This window comes from Oncorhynchus keta, chromosome 36, assembly GCF_023373465.1.
Source record: "Oncorhynchus keta strain PuntledgeMale-10-30-2019 chromosome 36, Oket_V2, whole genome shotgun sequence".
Classification (NCBI taxonomy): domain Eukaryota; kingdom Metazoa; phylum Chordata; class Actinopteri; order Salmoniformes; family Salmonidae; genus Oncorhynchus; species Oncorhynchus keta.
Genome location: NC_068456.1, coordinates 2,327,716 through 2,350,046, shown reverse-complemented (window position 1 = coordinate 2,350,046; position 22,331 = coordinate 2,327,716). Strand labels below are relative to the sequence as shown.

At 42.0% G+C, this 22,331-nt stretch overlaps 1 long non-coding RNA gene, 1 other non-coding gene and 1 pseudogene across 6 annotated transcripts; 1 reads left to right on the top strand and 2 right to left on the bottom strand.

The window, feature by feature from the left end:
- Positions 1 to 22,331, top strand: part of LOC118369445 (inactive tyrosine-protein kinase 7-like) — a 195,689-nt pseudogene that overhangs the window by 54,374 nt on the left and 118,984 nt on the right.
- Positions 3,258 to 3,331, bottom strand: trnaa-ugc (transfer RNA alanine (anticodon UGC)). Its single transcript has one exon. It is a non-coding gene; the product is annotated as a tRNA-Ala (tRNA).
- Positions 17,653 to 22,330, bottom strand: LOC127916486 (uncharacterized). 5 transcript variants are annotated; one of them, XR_008095009.1, is made up of 4 exons: positions 22,250 to 22,313; positions 21,287 to 21,392; positions 18,489 to 18,902; positions 17,653 to 17,846 (listed from the first exon to the last, which is right to left on the bottom strand). It is a non-coding gene; the product is annotated as an uncharacterized LOC127916486 (long non-coding RNA). The 5 variants fall into 5 exon arrangements; XR_008095010.1 differs by having other exon boundaries at positions 18,542 to 18,902; XR_008095011.1 differs by having other exon boundaries at positions 18,489 to 18,753.

Below are 22,331 nucleotides of genomic sequence, written 5' to 3'. Positions count from 1 at the left end.
GATTCCAATTGGTCAGACCAGCGTTGAACAGTCATTACCATGGATACTTCCTGTTTGAGTTTCTCCCTATAGGAAGGCAGGAGCAGGATGGAGGTGTGATCTGATTTGCCGAAGGGAGGGTGGGGGCCTTGTAGCTGTCCAGGAAAGGAGATTAGCAAAGGTTGAGAGTTTTTGAAGTGCAATTGGAGCAGGTGACGTGTTACTAAAGCTTTGGCAGCTTTTCCCTTAGATTATTTTTTTTAAAAGTCCCCAGCCACAATAAATGCGGCCTCAGGATATGCGGTTTCCAGTTTGCACAGAGTCCAGTGTAGTTCCTTTAGAGCCATCTTGGTATTGGCATGAGGGGGAATATACACAGCTGTGACGATAACCAAAGATAATTCTCTCTGGAGGTAATGCGTCGGCGTTTATTGTGAGGGATTCTATGTCGGGTGAACAGAAGTACTTGAGTTCCTGTACATTACCACAATCATGAGTAATTAACCATGAAACATACACCTCCGTCTTTTTCCCGGAGAGTTCTTTATTCATGTCTGCGCAATGTAAACCCTGCTGGTCATAAGTATGGGGACAGTATATCTGGAGCGAGCCATGATTCCGTGGAACAGAGTATGTTACAGTCCCAGATGTCTTTCTGGAAGGAGATCCTCGCCCCGACCTCATCTACTTTATTGTCCAGGGAAATGCTGGTGATTTACCATTACTCTAATATCCAGAGGGATTGGCTGAATTGCCTGGAGGTTTAGGTCGCTTTATTGGCTTTTTTAAAGGTATCTTTAAGATTCATCTAACATGTTACCGTCTCACTTTTGGCCCCTCACTAACTCCATAGCCTCAATCCCATAGACTCTTAGAACAGTGTTTTGGCTTTAGGGGGTTAACACTTTAAAGCCAACCGCCTCTGATATTGCTTTTGCGTTCCCTCAAGTGTAAATACTCTCAAGTCAAAAAGACTGACTGCTTCCCAAATGGTGCCCTTTTCCCTTTATAGTGTACTACTTTTTAATTGATTTTTTATATCTTTTTGTTGTTGTTGAATTTGACCCCTGTTTTCTCCCCAATTTCACGGTATCCGTCTAGTCTCATCGCTTCAACTCCCGTACGGGCTCGGGAGAGACGAAGGTCGAAAGCCATGCGTCCGCTGAAACACAACCCAACCAAGCCGCACTGCTTCTTAACACAGCGCGCATCCAACACGGAAGCCAGCCGCACCAATGTGTCGGAGGAAACACTGTCCACCTGGCGACCTTGGTCAGCGTGCACTGCGCCCGGCCCGCCACAGGAGTTGCTGGTGCGCTATGAGACAAGGATATCCCTACCGGCCAAACCCAAAACTGCGATACAGTGCCCTAGACCACTGGGAAGCCCTAGTGTACTACTTTTGACCAAGGGTCACACGGCCCTGGAATACCGGGAATAGGGTGCCATTTGGGATGTATCCGCCCACTGTCTTGACTCTCTAGTCTAGGCTTATCCAGGTCAGACAGACACCATTAGATCGATGTTACTGTTTTGTTGTCAAGGAAGAGTAATGGTCCAGTAATGGGTTTGTGAATATTGAGGGTAAACATCATGGACTGAAGATGTCTTGTGTGCCTATGTGCATGCATACGTGCTTCCGTGCCTGCCTGCGTGTGTTTGAGAAAGGGCTGCTGAGTGTGAATTCTAATCAAGCGAAGCCGGTTCAGAAAGGAAACCCAAGTGTAGTGGCGTCAGCTGATTGCGTGAGTGGATATCGCACCACTTGAAATCACACTGTACTTACATGCCGTCTATTTAAGTTGACCAGTTTTACACCTGCTTCCTCAATGTCACGCGCGCGCTGGTGTCTCTTGCTTCCATTGCCATTGCTGCTGTAACTAGCTGTTACTCGCTATGCTTGCTGTTTTCTGATATCCCACCACCACCCCAGCCTCCACATGTCTGGGTTCTGTGTTTCTTCCTTCAGGCATGTTTTGCTCACTGTCTGTAGTTATTTTCTCATCTTTATGACTTTTCGCTCTGGCAGTGAGCTACCCTGAAGGAGCAGAGCCTAACACCAAGACTATGCATTGCACTCCTTTCTAATAAACGGTTAAACATACATGTACGTGGTGTTTCTTTTCTGAAATGAGAATCAAGGGAGGACCTTCCTGCACATACAAAATTAGATGATCTCGGCGCATAATTGTAATAGATGTATGACAAATTGCCATGAAGCCAACGTTTTGTAAAAATGAATGAATGTCACAAAATACTGTCCCATTGGCAATCCGTAACCACTGACTGAACAGTGACCGTCTCCCTGTGAAGGGTGTCATGTTGGAGAAAGGATGAACCCCATCCTCTCTGGTTGCCTTGGGAACCATGTTGCTACAAGATGTAGTCAGTACGAGAGACAGAGAAGGGATGGATGAGCTGGGTGTCTCCATTTTTTAAAATTTTACCTTTATTTTACTAGGCAAGTCAGTTAAGAACAAATTCTTATTTTCAATGACGGCCTAGGAACAGTGGGTTAACTGCCTTTTCAGGGGCAGAACGACAGATTTTGTACCTTGTCAGCTCGGGGATTTGAACTTGCAACCTTTCGGTTACTAGTCCAATGCTCTAACCACTAGGCTACCCTGCCGCCCAGGGTAGCCGCTCCATGTGCCCTTCCCCCAATCCATCTCTCCTCCTCTTCCTCTCTGACATCCACACATACATACATGCTGCTCTCTAAGGTATGCTTGTGCAATTACACGCACAAAAAAAGCAGACTGTTACATTTTCTCTTTTGTAAAATGTAGTCATTAGTACTTTCTGTATTTTTCACTTTGCATATTTTTTTTTTCTGATCTCAGAACCTATTCCCTTCATACCGAATTAAAAGATGGAGCCCCCTCCCCCCATAAACCCACATTTAATTTGGCCATTACTGACCCGTAGGCCTGCAGCTACGGTCTTAAAGGTCCTGTGTGTTCTCATTCTTGTATCATTCTGCTTAAGGGAGATTTCTAGGTATCCCTCATTTCAAGTGTAAACTAAGCCCAAGGAGCTGCCTAGAAAAATGGATCCAATACCCACTGATTAAAAAGATAATGGAAACAAACAATGCAATGTGTTAAAAGCCTTCCGGACATGGAGCCTCACTGCCTGTCAATACTTACCCAGAGGCGTGAGCTCTGTTTCAGACCTAGAGGGGGCTATTATACCCCCACCCCACATTTACAATCATTTAGTAGACACTGTAATCCAGAGCAATTTACAGCTTACATTTGGTCATACTTTTTTGTACTGGTCCCCCATGGGTATCAAACCCACAACCCTGGCATTGCAAGTGCCATGCTCTACCAACTGAGCCACATGGGACACACAATATTTGCATGCACACACAGCTGGCCCTAAAGGTCTGGGTTTAGCCAGATGGAGAGAGAGGTGAGACTGCACTCTAAACGCGAGAGGAGGGCCAGGGGGCTGCAAATTAGACATGGTGTGGATCAGGATGGTATCTTTTGTTCTCAGCACTGCAATCTACCATATTACTTTATCCTTTGCCAATTTGACCTTTCAAGATGTGGTTTGGGAGAGGTATTTTTAGTTTAGCTTGAACCTTTATTTTATCACAAGGTAAACCATCCCTGGCTTATAAGAATTAGGCAACGCCAACTCTTTTCCAACCTCCTGTCGTCTGAGAGTGTCTACTCAACATTAAATCATGGTCTATCTAAGGAAGCGGGCAGGTCTTTCCATTGCTGTGGTAAAGGAGAGCTTCTCTTTGTGCCACTGATACAGGGCTGGGGTTCTGGGGAGAGGGGACTGGAGATAACGCTACTGTGGGTGTATTCCTTTGCACTTAATGTAGCTCCAGGCAATGCAAGATTTATTAGCCATCTTCATTTGAAGATCGTTAAAGATAAATGCAGGATGTGGGACCCAAATCATTTTATCTCTCCATCCATGTTAGGTTAGGAAGCTGTGGCCGTATCAAGCGTGTCAGAGTAGAAGGGCTGATTTAGGATCTGTTTTTGTTGTTGTTGATGATCACAATGAATATGTTTTCATGGATAGGGGGGGGGGGCGGCCTGATCCTAGATCAGTACATACGGCCCCTGGGCCACTGTGTCTGTATAGAGCCCCTCCTGGTTACTAGGCTGCATTGCAGTTGGGAGCGAATTGAGGTTAGAAAATGGCCTGTAGAGTGAGGAGGTCGTCCGCGGACCCTTGTTGTCCGGAAGCAATTTAGTCATTTATTGTAGTCATTGCGATCTGTAGAGTTGCTATTTTCTCAAGGTTTCTCATCTCAATTAAGTCTTGTCATTCCTAGATTATATTCATATTCATTATATTCATTAAGTCAGAGTTAATTAACAGATACGACAGTCAGTTGAAAAAAGGTTAAGAGTACAAGACTGTGTACAAACGGTGCCTTGCAAAAGTATTCATCCCCCATGGTGTTTTTCCTATTTTGTTGCATTACAACCTGTAATTTAAATATATTTTTATTTGATTTTCATGTAATGGACATACACAAAAATGTCCAAATTGGTGAAGTGAAATGAAAAAAAAACGTGTTTTAAAAAAATTCAAAAAAATTACAAACAGAAAAGTGGTGTGTGCATATGTATTGTGGTCATTGCTATGAAGCCCCTAAATAAGATCTGGTGCAACCAATTACCTTCAGAAGTCACGTAATTAGATTGCACACAGGTGGATTTTATTTAAGTGTCACATGATCTCAGTAAATATGCACCTGTTCTGAAAGTCTGCAACACCACCAAGAAAGCGGCACCATGAAGACCAAGGAGCTCTCCAAACAGGTCAGGGACAGAGTTGTGGAGAACACAGATCAAGGTTGGGTTATAAAAAAAGATCAGAAACTTTGAACATCCCAGGGAGCACCATTAAATTCATTATAAAAAATGGAAAGAATATGGCACCACAACAAACCTGCCAAGAGAGGGCTGCCCAGCAAAACTCACAGACCAGGCAAGGAGGACATTAATCAGAGAAGCAACAAAGAGACCAAAGATAACCCTGAAGGAGCTGCAAATCGCCACGCAGAGATTGAAGTATCTGTCCATAGGACTACTTTAAGCCGTACACTCCACAGAGCTGGTCTTTACAGAAGAGTGGCCAGAAAAAGGAATGTGGGAGACTCCCCAAATGTATGGAAGATGGTACTCTGGTCAGATGAGACTAAAATGTAGCTTTTTGTCCGTCAAGAAAAACACTATGTCTGGCGCAAACCCAAAACTTCTCATCACCCTTGGGGAACCATCCAGTCTTCCAGAGATTTGAGACTGGGACAGAGCATACAGCATACTGCTGAAGCAACACTTGAGTGGTTTAAGGGGAAACATTTAAATGTCTTGGAATGGCCAAGTCAAAGCCCAGACCTCAATATGTGGTATGACTTAAAGATTGCTGTACACCAGCAGAACCCATCCAACTTGAAGGAGCTGGAGCAGTTTTGCCTTGAAGAATGGGCAAAAATCCCAGTGTTTAGATGTGCCAAGCTTATAGAGACATACCCCAAGAGACTTGCAGCTGTAAGGTGGAGGGGGGTGAATAGTTATGCACGCTCAAGTTTTCTGTTTTTTTTGTCTTATTTCTTGTTTGTTTCACAATAAAAACTATTTTGCATATTCAAAGTGGTAGGCATGTTGAGTAAATCAAATGATACAAACCCCCCAAAAATCCATTTTAATTCCAGGTTGTAAGGCAACAAAATAGGAAAAATGCAAAAGGGGGTGAATACTTTCGCAAGCCACTGTATCTGGCTGTATTGGCAAAATCACTACATATCCCATTGAGCCAAGTGGGGAGAGGCTGCCCATAGTCACAGTTCCAAGACCAGTCAGAAATGCCCAGCGAACCCTACGCCAATTCGCCGGTGGATCTCAAAACTGAACTTGGATCCGCCTTAAGAAGCAACGATATCCTTCACCACAGTCATCTTATGACAGACATGTCAAATAGTCATTACTATCATGACTATTCAATAAAACAATACAAAATGTAAGTTTCTTTCACAGTTCTTAGTTCCGTGATTGTATAACTAACCTAGCAAAGAAGTTTTGAAGTTGAGGGTGCAGTGTTTTTTAAGTTTGACAATGAGGATGAAAACTAGCATAGTTCTATGGAAACCGGGGAAAACGAGCTTTGGCCTAGTGCGCATGTGCACCAGCTGGACGCACATGCCCACTAGGCTAATTCAGGAGACAGATTGTAGTTTTTATGCCCTGATATCAGGAGCTGGCAGCGTAAAGTTTGATTAAACAATTCAGAGACTGAAACAAATAAATCAGATGACTTGTATTGAAGTAGAGCAAATCGATATGCAATCCCAAAATCAGCTGTAACTGTCATTAGTAAAACAAAGCTTCAAATGACATTTGAGTGAACCCTCAATACATAAAATGTATGCTGAATTGGCTTCCGGACACGTCCTCTTCCTCACCACTCTATAGAGACTCAATAGTGTATTAGGCCAGATTCAGCTGTTTTCCTTTTACCATTCCTGCTCAGTAGGAGTCTGAATAGGACGGCTGGTCTGGTTTTGTAGGTGTCAGATGTATGTACCTTCCTTTGAACATGTGTCCTTTAGCCATTTGATCCCTGATTCATTGAATGAGGAAATGATTTCATAAAGACACAAAGTTTTTGTTTGTAATTGTAATGTTGCTATAATCTATAGGCTATTAAAGGTTGGGCAACCTTCCTCCAGGACAGCCTTAACCCAATAGAGTTGATGTTTGTAACCCCGTGTAAATTAGCATAATACAAAAATCCCCATAAAAATCGGTCAGTTTAAGCTAGAGATCTGTTTCTTTTTATTGGATGCGTCTCAATCCGTCACATCCGCTGATGTCACACTTCCCATCTGCAGTGAAAGGTGACAGACCTAGAGGGGTGTTTGTCAAAATCGGTCTTCTCACAAAATCATCTGTAGAGTCCTGACGGTTTGGCCTAGAAACTAGAATGACCCCTCTATGGAAAGATGAGACTCTCACGAACACTGTGTGTGTGTGTGTGTGTGTGTGTGTGTGTGTGTGTGTGTGTGTGTGTGTGTGTGTGTGTGTGTGTGTGTGTGTGTGTGTGTGTGTGTGTGTGTGTGTGTGTGTGTGTGTGTGTGTGTGTGCGTGTGTGCGTGCGTGCGTGTGCATATCTTGCTTTGAAGTTGCCTACTTTAGCCATTTGATCCCTGATTCATTGAATGAGGAAATCATTTTATAAAGGCAATGTTTTTGGTTATAATTGTAATGTTGTAGTTATTTACAGGCTATAAAGGTTGTGCAACTTTCCCCCAGGAGTACTTTAAAGGGGCAGTGTTGTATTTTGTCTGATTCTCTTTATGGTAATAGAACTATTAATGATAATACATTTGATTTTATAAAGTGGTTCCTTGCATCATACAAGCCAATTTACATTTTTTGCCCATTGTCTTACAGACCATTTTTTGGGTGATGTGAGCTTTTGAAAAAAAATCCCGTCCTACTTCTCCGAAAGACAAGTGGCTGAAAAAATGAACATTGAGCCTCGTTTGTGTGAGTTAATGTGAAGCCCTTTTTGGCTGTCTGAGTGTGTACCGCATGTGTCTGTAGGTCGACTAATCTTCCCAAACCCCACCTGAAAGCAGCTCCTCCTCCTGAGCACATTGGCCCTGCCCTGTCGCATGGCACCCGGCAACCATATTGGACTTATCTTACTTTGTACTTTTCCATTTGCGCCGTCACAAAGTGCTCAGATGAGCAGAAACGCAGACACTGTCCCATGGCAGACACTGTCCCATGGCCCATCCACCCTCTGAACAGCACATGTATACAATCCATGTTTCAATTGTCTCAAGCCTTAGAAATCCTCCTTTAACCTGTCTCCTCTACACTGATTTGAAGAGGATTTGAGAAGTGACATAAATAAGGGATTATAGCTTTCACCTGGTCAGTCTGTCATGGAAAGAGCAGGTGTTCCTAATGTTTTGTACACTCATTGTATGTGTTGTATTGTGCCACTAACGGTTCCTCCCCCTGAGGCTAAGGGTTCTGGCAGAGACGGAGCTCTCTCCCGCCGTCTTTCTTTCTCCCCGTAATCCTTTTATAAATAGGCCACTGTGTCTATTTTACAGCCAATAGAGCAATGTGTTCAGAGCATGTCGGTGAGGTATGGGTGGCGGCCTCCCGCTATGGCAAAGGTCGGCTCCCTTGGTGGCGCAAGATGGATTCCTACCTCTTCCCATTTTCAATGTACCATTTTTTTTTTTTTTTTTTTTTTCATCTCGTGTGTCGTACACACTGAGCCAAAAAGGCCCAACACAGTGGGAAGATGGATGGAGAGAGAGTAAGGGAGGAACACAATTACTTATGGTCTGCTCAGGGGCCTTTTAGAGAATGTTCATTCCTTTGAGAGAGAGAGAGAGAGAGAGAGAGAGAGAGAGAGAGAGAGAGAGAGAGAGAGAGAGAGAGAGAGAGAGAGAGAGAGAGAGAGAGAGAGAGAGAGCACTACCCAGAAGCCTATTTTTTTTTTACTTCATGCCCACGTGATTGGGTGCTGGAGCTCAGGTTGGTTTCCAACGCCTCCAGTAAGTTCTGTATCATAAATCCATCATGGCCATCCAATTTTAGGAAACTTTCATGAGTGATGAAGAGAATCTGGGTTGATTTATCTCTCCTTCTCAGATGTGTGGGGTTTCTGCACCAGTAGCTATATCTCACTGTTATCAACGTGATGTATTGTGTGTGAGATGTGAGGCACAACATGAAATAAAAGCATGTGAAATGTCTCGTTGCCCCAAGGTTACACTCAAGCTGAAGTATTGCTGTCTGAAATACCCTCTTCTCTGTTTTGTAGTCAATGTGTAAAATGAGTTTATGTTGAGCCTGTGGCTAATGTTCTCTTTTCTTTTCTCTTCATTCTCCCCATGTCATCCCTACCCATGCGGTTGTCACTGATGCTGCTGTCCCCATCAAAGGTGAGTTTAGACACTGCATCTCCATGGTCTCCAAGCCTAACAGATTGTATCTGAAATGGCACCCTATATAGGGCACTACTTTTGGGCTGAACCTTTGAAATGGCACCCTTTACCCTATTATCCCTCATAAGGCTCTAGCCAAACAAAGTCCACCATAAAGGGGATTTGGTGCCATTTCAGAAACGCTCCAAAAAACAAGGTGCCATTTTTGGTGCCCTTAATTAAAGTCAACGTGCCGGGATCATTCTAATAGTTGTTATTGCGGTTGGTGACCCAATGATGGTCTTCCAGGGAGACGAGGGGAGATGGTGTTCTCAGACAGGAAGCAGTATTGTCCAATCCTGTTTTAAAGAGGTCATGGCTGGAAGGGATCCTACTTTTGTCTAATTAACATCAGATTTGACTTTTCGTAGCACGTTAGGAAAACTTACGCTGCAGAATGGGAGAATGAACGTAGTAGGTTAGGAGAATTAGGTTAAGGTTAGGAAAAGTGAAGGGTTAGCTATTTAAAACAAAAAAAATCTAGGTCAACTTTCAATGTTGATTTGACAAAGGCTGGACCCCTTCTACAAGAGGGGGGGGGGGGTTCTGGGAAATAGGCCCAGGCTCAGACAGTGAATTGGTTGGAAGCATAGAGACGGCACAGCATGAGACATTTCTCTCTTCTTTCTCTCTTCTTTCTGTCTTCTTCCTCTCTTTACCTTAGAGCGGATGCCCATCACAACAGCTGCTGCCATGCCCCCCCCAACGAACTGGTGGCAATTAGCGGCCTTAACGCGAAGAATAGGGACTCTGTGTGTGTCTGTCTGCCTGTGTCTCACTGTGGGTGTCACCGCGTGTGAAGGTGTCATTACGTTAGCTCTTATGGAGCCCGTGACCTCATGCTGTGAGGTGTCTCCCCCTGTGTCTTGAGTGGCACTGGGCTTTCAGGGGTGGACCTTTGTGTCCGTTAGGCCTCAGTGGTTAGCAATGCCATTTACATTGAGAGGAAAGGAAATCATTACGGGGGTTTTGTATGGTGACCACGTCGAATTTAACGACTTAGGAAAACGCAGTCAATCCTAGTATATACTGTAGCTATAGGAAGGGATTAAGGAATTTGGTCCGCAGATTAAAATGTTTATTTGAGATTACCCAGACGAGCACAGTGCAGAATATTGTAGTGAATATTGTAGCACTCAGAACCTTTTAAGGGCTAAAACAGGGTCACACTGAGTGCTTCTTGGCAATCTTAAGCACATCTACTTAAACAAAAGTATACACCTCACACACAGAAAAGAAAAGATAAGACCTGTACCATAGAATAAAATGACACTTCTAGTTTTATGTGAATGTAAATAGCCTGGGTGGCCATTTGATTAATTGTTCAGCAGTCTTATGGCTTGGGAGTAGAAGCTGCTAAGGAGCCTAGACTTGGCCCTCCGGTACCGCTTGCCGTGCAGTAGCAGAGAGAACAGTCTATGACTTTGGTGACTGAAGTCTTTGACCATTTTTTGGGTCTTCCTCTGACACCGCATAGTATATAGGTCCTGAATGGCAGGACGCTTGGTGACGTACTGGGCCGTACACTCTACACTCTGTAGTGCCTTATGGTCTGATGCGGAGCAGTGATGCAACCGATCAGGATGCTCTCGATGGTGCAGCTGTAGAACGTTTTGAGGATCTGGGGACCCATGCCAAATCTTTTCAGTCTCCTGAGGGGGAATAGACATTGTGGTTCCTTCCCTCTTCATGACTGTCTTGGTGTGTTTGGACCATGATAGTTTGTTGCTGATGTGGACACCAAGGATCTTGAAACTCTCGACCTGCTCCACTACAGCCCCGTCGATGAGAATGGGGGGCGTTCTGCTAAGTAGAAAATAGTAAAAATAAAGAAAAACCCTTGAATGAGTAGGTGTGTCCTAACTTTTGACTGGTACTGTACATCACAGAAGACTGACATTTAACAACACCGTTAGCCATAGAAACATTGAACTTTCATCTGTTTAAAACAAAAGTATTTATTAATGACCAAATTATGAAAAATGTTAATAACAATCCACTAATGAGGCAAAGGGGCTGCTTTTGGTCATTGGCTGCAGGAAAGGGCTACATGACTTGGCATCATTTGCCACTCAAGCAATTGCACTCAACTCCTCAGACTACAGAGAGCAGGAAGTCATTGTCAGAGGCGTAGTTCCTTCCTTCCTGTCTCTAAGTGGGGAAACATCGCTCTCTTTCATTATGTGCTCAGATGGAAGACTTGAGACTTCACTCTCTCCTGGAGAGGAGTCCTTGGCTTTTATGAACCATACTGAAGGACTTATCCTTTGTGTTCTGCCCTCTGTGGCCCTCCAGGGGAGTGGGGGAGCTCGCTTCAGTAAGTTACCCTACCACCACACTACCCTAGTCAGAATCTGAGAATCCCTCCAGAGCTTTCCTCATTATCCCAGTCATGTAGGGAAGCAGGCCTCCAGATGGTTCCAGACTCACTCTTTAATAGCCATGAAACATCCCTAAAGAGAATCCTCCAATTTGCCAGCAGTCTCCAAACAATGGCGATGAAAAAGAGAGTGGAGCCGAAGGGCACACTTGTAGTCTTGTATGCATGCAGGCACATATACACACACACACACACACAGAAAGAAAAAAAGAAAGAAAGAAAAAAAGAAATGTGCTCATTATGGTGTGGGTTGGGGCCAGGCAGTTTGTTGACCAGATGTAGGGATGGATGTCAGGTTTGCCACAGAGGGGAGTCCAACTCTGTTATGAAGGATGATGACTGGAATGACCATAGGGACCTGTACACTCCTGCTAAGACTCCATACAGTCAAGGATAACTGCTTGGAAAGACATTAGTGGAGAAACTTAATCTTGGAGGGTAATCAACATGGTTTTCCACCAGTCCTCCTCATCATAATTCATCACCATTCTACAGGGAGATTTGTTTTTATAGTGGTCCAACATTTATAAGAAACTCGCATTGTGTGTTACCTTATCTGAACCACTTTTCTTTGTAAAACTGAGTGTAGCTGTGATTAGGTTGGTTGACTTTGAACACCTGTTTGTGAAAAGTTGTCAAAAACGTTACTTCTGTGTTGAAGGTTGATGGTGACCAGCTTTTTGTTTCTAGGGTAGCTTCAGTACCGGAGAATTGACAGTGTGGGTTTTTGAGAGTGGGTTTGTTTGGTCTTGCTACTGTCTAAAATGTGGCCCCTCCCGACGAGCAGAATTTTGTGGCCCCCGTCCCAGTTAAAGTTGCCCCTGCCTGGATTAGAACACTGTCACAAGTGGACGAAGAAGGAGAAGGTGAAAACCTGTTGAACATTGATAGAACGGAGCCTTTAGCTTGTTTGATCATAGAGGTCATGCCATTCGGTCTAATCACACTAACCACACACACCACACCAACCCATTGTGCTCTGTGATTCGTTATCCTTCCCACAGGAAGTCTGACATCGCTCATCATGCCCTATCACTGATCTCTATGCTGTCTGTGTTAGCTTATAGATCAGTATCGGGCGCAAAAATACCCGGACAAACACTCGGGCTGTGGACACTGTAGCGAGACCAAACATTTCAATGTGAGACATCATCTGGTCTCTGCTGAAACAACCAACACTGCTGCTGGGGCTTGTCTAACCAGCAGACACAGACCAGGGACAAAGCTCTTTTCTTACACAGGTCAGATCCTTAACCTAGAGACTATGGCTATGTGCCTTCTGGAGTGATTATGATTAACGCATACGTCATCTTGACCATGTTCAGCTGTACACTTAGAAATAGAATAACTAGAACATGCAAAGCCCCTCAGACCATAGGGCATTTCCATCGAAAAAAGGACCCATAAGCATCAACATGTAAAGTTAATAGGAGCATATCAATTTGGGTATCAAATGAAGGCTACGAGTCTATGTTTTGGGGACATGGAGGCATAGATACATTTTTCAACCATTTGCCATTAAAAAAAGTGGCATAATAAAGGCTTTGATTTCTGCATAAACAGATGGAAAAGTCTTGAAAAAATATGGAAAGGTCTTAGAAAACATCTACAAGAAAAAGTCTTGAAAGGTATCAGAAATACATCAAAACATAGTAAATACCCCTGCCAACTGATATCAATTAAATAATCATTTTGGAGAAATTGTTTACCTTCTGTAAATGTAAGAAATATTGCCTTGAGCCTTGCCATTACCAAAAACCCACATATTTTAAAGATATTTTCAAATTTCTCTCCCTCAAGAGGAGGGAGGATAATGAAAGTCTACAGAAGTAACAATTAACGGTATACCTATCAATTATAGTGATTTTATGATATCAGTTTAATATAGGAATTATTAAGTGATTAAAACTCGTAATTCCATTACCAAAAAATCTGTACAAACAACAGTTGGGTCACCTGCTACTGTGATCCATTCAACTGGCATACTGTTATGTTCAGCTGATAACTGGTTTCTATGTCTTTCTGTCATCCGGCGATCAAACCAAGAGTGTTAAAACAGTCAATCTGAACAACCTCTCTCTCTCTCTTTCTCTCTCTCCTTCTCTCTCTCTTTCTCTCTCTACCCCCCCCCTCCCCAATTCACATCACCTCTCACAGCTCTTACTGACACCTCCCAATGAGCCCCCTCTCTTTCCATTTACTTTAACCAGCATCGTCACCCACTGAGCACCGACCGACACGGGATATCCATGGACGTTGAAATTTGGTCAGTCCACCACCATTGGCCTTGATGTTAATGTCCACAGATGGACCTAGCTGGACCAAATCTGACATATGTTTCACATGTTTAAATAGTGCAGTACTGCAGGGGTTCCCAGACTTTTCCAGCATGGGGAACATCCCGCGCCCCCCCCCCCTGCGAGCACGTGCCACGTCTATTTCTATGTCTCTGTTCACACCCCTCTTCTTGATGCAGAGAACAGTTGGCAGGTTTAAAGCTTATTCCCTGCAATTCTACACATTTTGTAATGGGATGCAAGAGAACATTTTCTCTATACATTTTGCCATGTCTAATGTGTATTCATGTGTTATTTTACTGACTTAAACAATACAACAAAATCTATGGGCTAACCCTAACCCTTATCTAACATGGGCTACTTGATCTGGACATTTCTGACAAGTTCTAAATAGCACTCTAAGGTATGCAATGACTGACGAGTGGAAAACGTAGGATACACTACCCAATTTTGAAATGGACCTCTCTGCGTGGCGCACCCCACAGTTTGGGTACCACTGAAGTACAGTACAGTGAGTAGAGAACAGTAGAGTACAGTACAATACAATACAGTACCAGGGCCGGCGCCAGAACGAAGCAGTTGGACGGGCATTTGATTTTCAATAGGCCGGTTCGTTTTTATCACAGGTCCTCCTGTGTTCACACGCTTGTTAATGGGTGTTATAATAATAAAGACCCTAGTCCACAATTTATCCTATTTCTACCAACAGTATCTGCCTGCCAAGTTATGAAAATGTGTGCATTTTTCGTGGAACAGTTTAGTTTCAGTAATATCGTTTTTGTGTCTCAAAACAACTGCCACGTATTTAATCATGCAAATCTGACTTAAAATGATAAAAATCTAAAAGGTCAAATTCAACTAATGCAAGAGCACCGGCCTTGATCCATTGGCAGCAATAGAAACGAGGTCATGGAACTCAGAAATAGCCTATAGGCCAATGCAGCAGTCGGCCTATAACTTCCACCATCAACTAGGTAAAATACATAGGCCTAAAGCCGACTAATAAAAACAGTAGAAAATATCCTGATGAAAATTCTGGTTCATTCAATCCCATTAATCTCTCTACTCTGCCTGTCTGCCCCCTTTCTATCAGTCTTGACTTGAGCTGTCGCTAATGAAGTGCAACGTTGTATCAACTCAGGGGGTTGGCGTGCTCAGGTGCGCACACGCTCCCTCAATGTTATCAGGACAGAGAAACCAGACACATGTTCATTGCTCCCTTGGTGCACCCCAGACAAAAGACAATGAAAACAATTACCAAACTCTTAAATGATGGCGATGAAATAAACCAAAATGTGTTTTTCACAAGTGTAGCAAGTTGTCAACTCTGCAAACAACGTTTCCACTCTGAGAATGAGAAAGGTAAATGACTGTAATGAATACATGCATTAACATAAATGAATGTAACCAAATGACAGGGATTGATGGTACATTTACTAGACATACTGATTACAAATCTAATGGGGAATTGCTAAAAATTAACAAAGGGCAAATAATTCACACAATGAATATGCAATTTTTTTTAAACCTTTATTTAACCAGGCAAGTCAGTTAAGAACATATTCTTATTTTCAATGACGGCCTGGGAACAGTGGGTTAACTGCCTGTTCAGGGGCAGAATGACAGATTTGTACCTTGTCAGCTCGGGGGTTTGAACTCGCAACCTTCCGGTTACTAGTCCAACGCTCTAACCACTAGGCTACGCTGCCGCACGGTAGACAGCAGTGCACATTCTGGAGAGCAGAGAGCATGCATTCTGTAGAGAGACACCTATATCTTTGCCACACAACCCTCCCTTTTCTGCTGTTCTTGTTCATTAATGTTCCGTATTATGTCATGCTTCATGTTTTGTGTGAGCCCAGGAAGAGAATCTGCTGCTTTCGCAACAGCTAATGGGGATCCTAATAAAATACCAAATACCCTTGTTCTTGTCTCAACATTTAAAATTATACTCAAGGCACATTATCGTCACACGTTTTAGATGCGTTTCACTGTTAAGTATTTTGAATGACTTTATTTATAGTAATGATATAACTTTGGCAAAACAGACATTTACCTTAGGAGAAGCCAGCATCCGAACAGTGCACTCTCCACCCGCCAACTTCCCTTTCTAAATTGCAAGTGGCTGAAGAGATCTGTATATAATGTCCATGTTGCCCAGCAACAGCCCCAAAACATCACTGCTCTAGAGGAGATCTGCATGGAGGAATGGGCCAAAATACCAGCAACAGTGTGTGAAAACCTTGTGAAGACTTATAGAAAACGTTTGACCTCTGTCATTGCCAACAAAGGGTATATAACAAAGTATTGAGATAAACTTTTGTTTTTGACCAAATACTTATTTTCCACCATAATTTGCAAATAAATTCATTAAAAATCCTACAATGTGATTTTCTGGATTTTTTCCCCTCATTTTGTCTGTCATAGTTTAAAGTGTACCTATGATGAAAATTACAGGCCTCTCTCATCTTTTTAAGTGGGAGAACTTACACAATTGGTGGCTGACTAAATACTTTTTTGCCCCACTGTACATGGTATACCCATATGGAGACAGAGGAGCGCTGTTTCGCTCGCTAGGTTGCTTTATCTTAGATTGTTGCGTCTTTTTGTCGGTCGTACGTCTTGGTCAGATAAATGATCACTATTTCAACATTTTGTTTGGACGGGAGGTACAGTACGTCGGGCCAGGCCACCTAGGGCCCACCCATAACACCCATAACACAGTACAATAAGTAGAGCACAGAAGAGAACAGTCCAATACAATCAGGGGTTGGAACCGGTTCAGGGAATGGAAGCGGAAACCGGAAAATAACAAACATTTTCCAAGAACAGAACGGAGAATGAAAGTGATCTATAACGTTCCGGAACAGCGCCTTTATTTTTAAAAGCAAAGTTGACCTATTCTATGCGAGAAATAAATATTCCAAACATTGTCTGGGACAGTTGTGGAATGCGATAGATCACAAATTAATACAACCACTACCATTAAAACCTTTTCACACAATGTCCCTGACGCAACAGATCAGAACATTTTAGCTTAAAATGGTGATAAATTATTAGGCCATTTCTTGACATTTTAAAGCGCAGCAATGCGCTTAAAAAAAGGACTATGGACTAGGCTACATTAGGTGTGATACTAACCTTATTAAAACATATAGGACTATGGGCAGATTACATGAGGTAATGATACTAACCTTATTAAAACATATAGGACTATGGGCTTTTTAGGCTACGTGATCTGTGATACTAACCTTTTAAAACATATAGGCCTATGGGCTAGGCTACATGAGGTGTGATACTAACCTTATTAAAACATATAGGACTATTGGCTAGACTACATGAGGTGTGATACTAACCTTATCAAAACATATAGGCCTATGGGCTAGGCTACATGAGGTGTGATACTAACCTTTTAAAACATATAGGCCTATGGGCTAGACTACATGAGGTGTGATACTAACCTTTTAAAACATATAGGCCTATGGGCTAGACTACATGAGGTGTGATACTAACCTTATTAAAACATATAGGCCTATGGGCTAGACTACATGAGGTGTGATACTAACCTTATCAAAACATATAGGCCTATGGGCTAGGCTACATGAGGTGTGATACTAACCTTTTAAAACATATAGGCCTATGGGCTAGACTACATGAGGTGTGATACTAACCTTTTAAAACATATAGGCCTATGGGCTAGACTACATGAGGTGTGATACTAACCTTATTAAAACATATAGGCCTATGGGCTAGACTACATGAGGTGTGATACTAACCTTATCAAAACATATAGGCCTATGGGCTAGGCTACATGAGGTGTGATACTAACCTTATTAAAACATATAGGACTATGGACTAGACTACATGAGGTGTGATACTAACCTTATTAAAACATATAGGCCTATGGGCTAGGCTACATGAGGTGTGATACTAACCTTATTAAAACATATAGGACTATGGGCTAGACTACATGAGGTGATACTAACCTTATTAAAACATATAGGACTATGGGCTAGGCTACATGAGGTGTGATACTAACCTTATTAAAACATATAGGACTATGGGCTAGACTACATGAGGTGTGATACTAACCTTATTAAAACATATAGGACTATGGGCTAGACTACATGAGGTGTGATACTAACCTTATTAAAACATATAGGACTATGGGCTAGACTACATGAGGTGTGATACTAACCTTATTAAAACATATATGACTGTGGGCTAGGCTACATGAGGTGTGATACTAACCTTATCAAAACATATATGACTGTGGGCTAGGCTACATGAGGTGTGATACTAACCTTATCAAAACATATATGACTGTGGGCTAGGCTACATGAGGTGTGATACTAACCTTATCAAAACATATATGACTATGGGCTAGGTAGGCTACATGAGGTGTGATACTAACCTTATCAAAACATATATGACTATGGGCTAGGTAGGCTACATGAGGTGTGATACTAACCTTATCAAAACATATATGACTGTGGGCTAGGCTACATGAGGTGTGATACTAACCTTATCAAAACATATATGACTGTGGGCTAGGCTACATGAGGTGTGATACTAACCTTATCAAAACATATATGACTGTGGGCTAGGCTACATGAGGTGTGATACTAACCTTATCAAAACATATATGACTATGGGCTAGGCTACATGAGGTGTGATACTAACCTTATTAAAACATATAGGACTATGGGCTAGGCTACGTGAGGTGTGATACTAACCTTTTAAAACATATAGGCCTATGGGCTAGGCTACATGAGGTGTGATACTAACCTTTTAAAACATATAGACCTATGGACTAGGCTACATGAGGTGTGATACTAACCTTATTAAAACATATAGGACTATGGGCTAGGCTACATGAGGTGTGATACTAACCTTATTAAAACATATAGGACTATGGGCTAGACTACATGAGGTGTGATACTAACCTTATTAAAACATATAGGCCTATGGGCTAGGCTACATGAGGTGTGATACTAACCTTATTAAAACATATAGGACTATGGGCTAGACTACATGAGGTGTGATACTAACCTTATTAAAACATATAGGACTATGGGCTAGGCTACATGAGGTGTGATACTAACCTTATTAAAACATATAGGACTATGGGCTAGACTACATGAGGTGTGATACTAACCTTATAGGACTATGGGCTAGACTACATGAGGTGTGATACTAACCTTATTAAAACATATAGGCCCATGGGCTAGGCTACATGAGGTGTGATACTAACCTTATTAAAACATATAGGACTGTGGGCTAGGCTACATGAGGTGATACTAACCTTATCAAAACATATATGACTGTGGGCTAGGCTACATGAGGTGTGATACTAACCTTATCAAAACATATATGACTGTGGGCTAGGGCTACATGAGGTGTGATACTAACCTTATCAAAACATATATGACTATGGGCTAGGTAGGCTACATGAGGTGTGATACTAACCTTATCAAAACATATATGACTATGGGCTAGGTAGGCTACATGAGGTGTGATACTAACCTTATCAAAACATATATGACTGTGGGCTAGGCTACATGAGGTGTGATACTAACCTTATCAAAACATATATGACTGTGGGCTAGGCTACATGAGGTGTGATACTAACCTTATCAAAACATATATGACTGTGGGCTAGGCTACATGAGGTGTGATACTAACCTTATCAAAACATATATGACTATGGGCTAGGCTACATGAGGTGTGATACTAACCTTATTAAAACATATAGGACTATGGGCTAGGCTACGTGAGGTGTGATACTAACCTTTAAAACATATAGGCCTATGGGCTAGGCTACATGAGGTGTGATACTAACCTTTAAAACATATAGACCTATGGACTAGGCTACATGAGGTGTGATACTAACCTTATTAAAACATATAGGCCTATGGGCTAGGCTACATGAGGTGTGATACTAACCTTATTAAAACATATATGACTGTGGGCTAGGCTACATGAGGTGTGATACTAACCTTATTAAAACATATAGGACTATGGGCTAGGCTACGTGAGGTGTGATACTAACCTTTTAAACATATAGGCCTATGGGCTAGGCTACATGAGGTGTGATACTAACCTTATTAAAACATATAGGACTATTGGCTAGACTACATGAGGTGTGATACTAACCTTATCAAAACATATAGGCCTATGGGCTAGGCTACATGAGGTGTGATACTAACCTTTAAAACATATAGGCCTATGGGCTAGACTACATGAGGTGTGATACTAACCTTTTAAAACATATAGGCCTATGGGCTAGACTACATGAGGTGTGATACTAACCTTATTAAAACATATAGGCCTATGGGCTAGACTACATGAGGTGTGATACTAACCTTATCAAAACATATAGGCCTATGGGCTAGGCTACATGAGGTGTGATACTAACCTTTAAAACATATAGGCCTATGGGCTAGACTACATGAGGTGTGATACTAACCTTTAAAACATATAGGCCTATGGGCTAGACTACATGAGGTGTGATACTAACCTTATTAAAACATATAGGCCTATGGGCTAGACTACATGAGGTGTGATACTAACCTTATCAAAACATATAGGCCTATGGGCTAGGCTACATGAGGTGTGATACTAACCTTATTAAAACATATAGGACTATGGGCTAGACTACATGAGGTGTGATACTAACCTTATTAAAACATATAGGACTACGGGCTAGGCTACATGAGGTGTGATACTAACCTTATTAAAACATATAGGACTATGGGCTAGACTACATGAGGTGTGATACTAACCTTATTAAAACATATAGGACTATGGGCTAGACTACATGAGGTGTGATACTAACCTTATTAAAACATATAGGACTATGGGCTAGACTACATGAGGTGTGATACTAACCTTATTAAAACATATGACTGTGGGCTAGGCTACATGAGGTGTGATACTAACCTTATCAAAACATATATGACTGTGGGCTAGGCTACATGAGGTGTGATACTAACCTTATCAAAACATATATGACTGTGGGCTAGGCTACATGAGGTGTGATACTAACCTTATCAAAACATATATGACTATGGGCTAGGTAGGCTACATGAGGTGTGATACTAACCTTATCAAAACATATATGACTATGGGCTAGGTAGGCTACATGAGGTGTGATACTAACCTTATCAAAACATATATGACTGTGGGCTAGGCTACATGAGGTGTGATACTAACCTTATCAAAACATATATGACTGTGGGCTAGGCTACATGAGGTGTGATACTAACCTTATCAAAACATATATGACTGTGGGCTAGGCTACATGAGGTGTGATACTAACCTTATCAAAACATATATGACTATGGGCTAGGCTACATGAGGTGTGATACTAACCTTATTAAAACATATAGGACTATGGGCTAGGCTACGTGAGGTGTGATACTAACCTTTTTAAAACATATAGGCCTATGGGCTAGGCTACATGAGGTGTGATACTAACCTTTTAAAACATATAGACCTATGGACTAGGCTACATGAGGTGTGATACTAACCTTATTAAAACATATAGGCCTATGGGCTAGGCTACATGAGGTGTGATACTAACCTTATTAAAACATATATGACTGTGGGCTAGGCTACATGAGGTGTGATACTAACCTTATTAAAACATATAGGACTATGGGCTAGGCTACATGAGGTGTGATACTAACCTTATTAAAACATATAGGACTATGGGCTAGGCTACATGAGGTGTGATACTAACCTTATTAAAACATATATGACTGTGGGCTAGGCTACATGAGGTGTGATACTAACCTTATTAAAACATATAGGCCTATGGGCTAGGCTACATGAGGTGTGATACTAACCTTATTAAAACATATAGGACTATGGGCTAGGCTACATGAGGTATGATACTAACCTTATTAAAACATATAGGACTATGGGCTAGGCTACGTGAGGTGTGATACTAACCTTTAAAACATATAGGCCTATGGGCTAGGCTACATGAGGTGTGATACTAACCTTTTAAAACATATAGACCTATGGACTAGGCTACATGAGGTGTGATACTAACCTTATTAAAACATATAGGCCTATGGGCTAGGCTACATGAGGTGTGATACTAACCTTATTAAAACATATATGACTGTGGGCTAGGCTACATGAGGTGATACTAACCTTATTAAAAACATATAGGCCTATGGGCTAGGCTACATGAGGTGTGATACTAACCTTATTAAAACATATAGGACTATGGGCTAGGCTACATGAGGTGTGATACTAACCTTATTAAAAACATATAGGCCTATGGGCTAGGCTATGGGCTAGGCTACATGAGGTGTGATACTAACCTTATTAAAACATATAGGCCTATGGGCTAGGCTACATGAGGTGTGATACTAACCTTATTAAAACATATAGGCCTATGGGCTAGGCTACATGAGGTGTGATACTAACCTTATTAAAACATATAGGCCTATGGGCTAGGCTACATGAGGGCGTGATACTAACCTTATTAAACATATAGGACTATGGGCTAGGCTACATGAGGTGTGATACTAACCTTATTAAAACATATAGGCCTATGGGCTAGGCTACATGAGGTGTGATACTAACCTTATTAAAACATATAGGACTATGGGCTAGGCTACATGAGGTGTGATACTAACCTTATTAAAACATATAGGACTATGGGCTA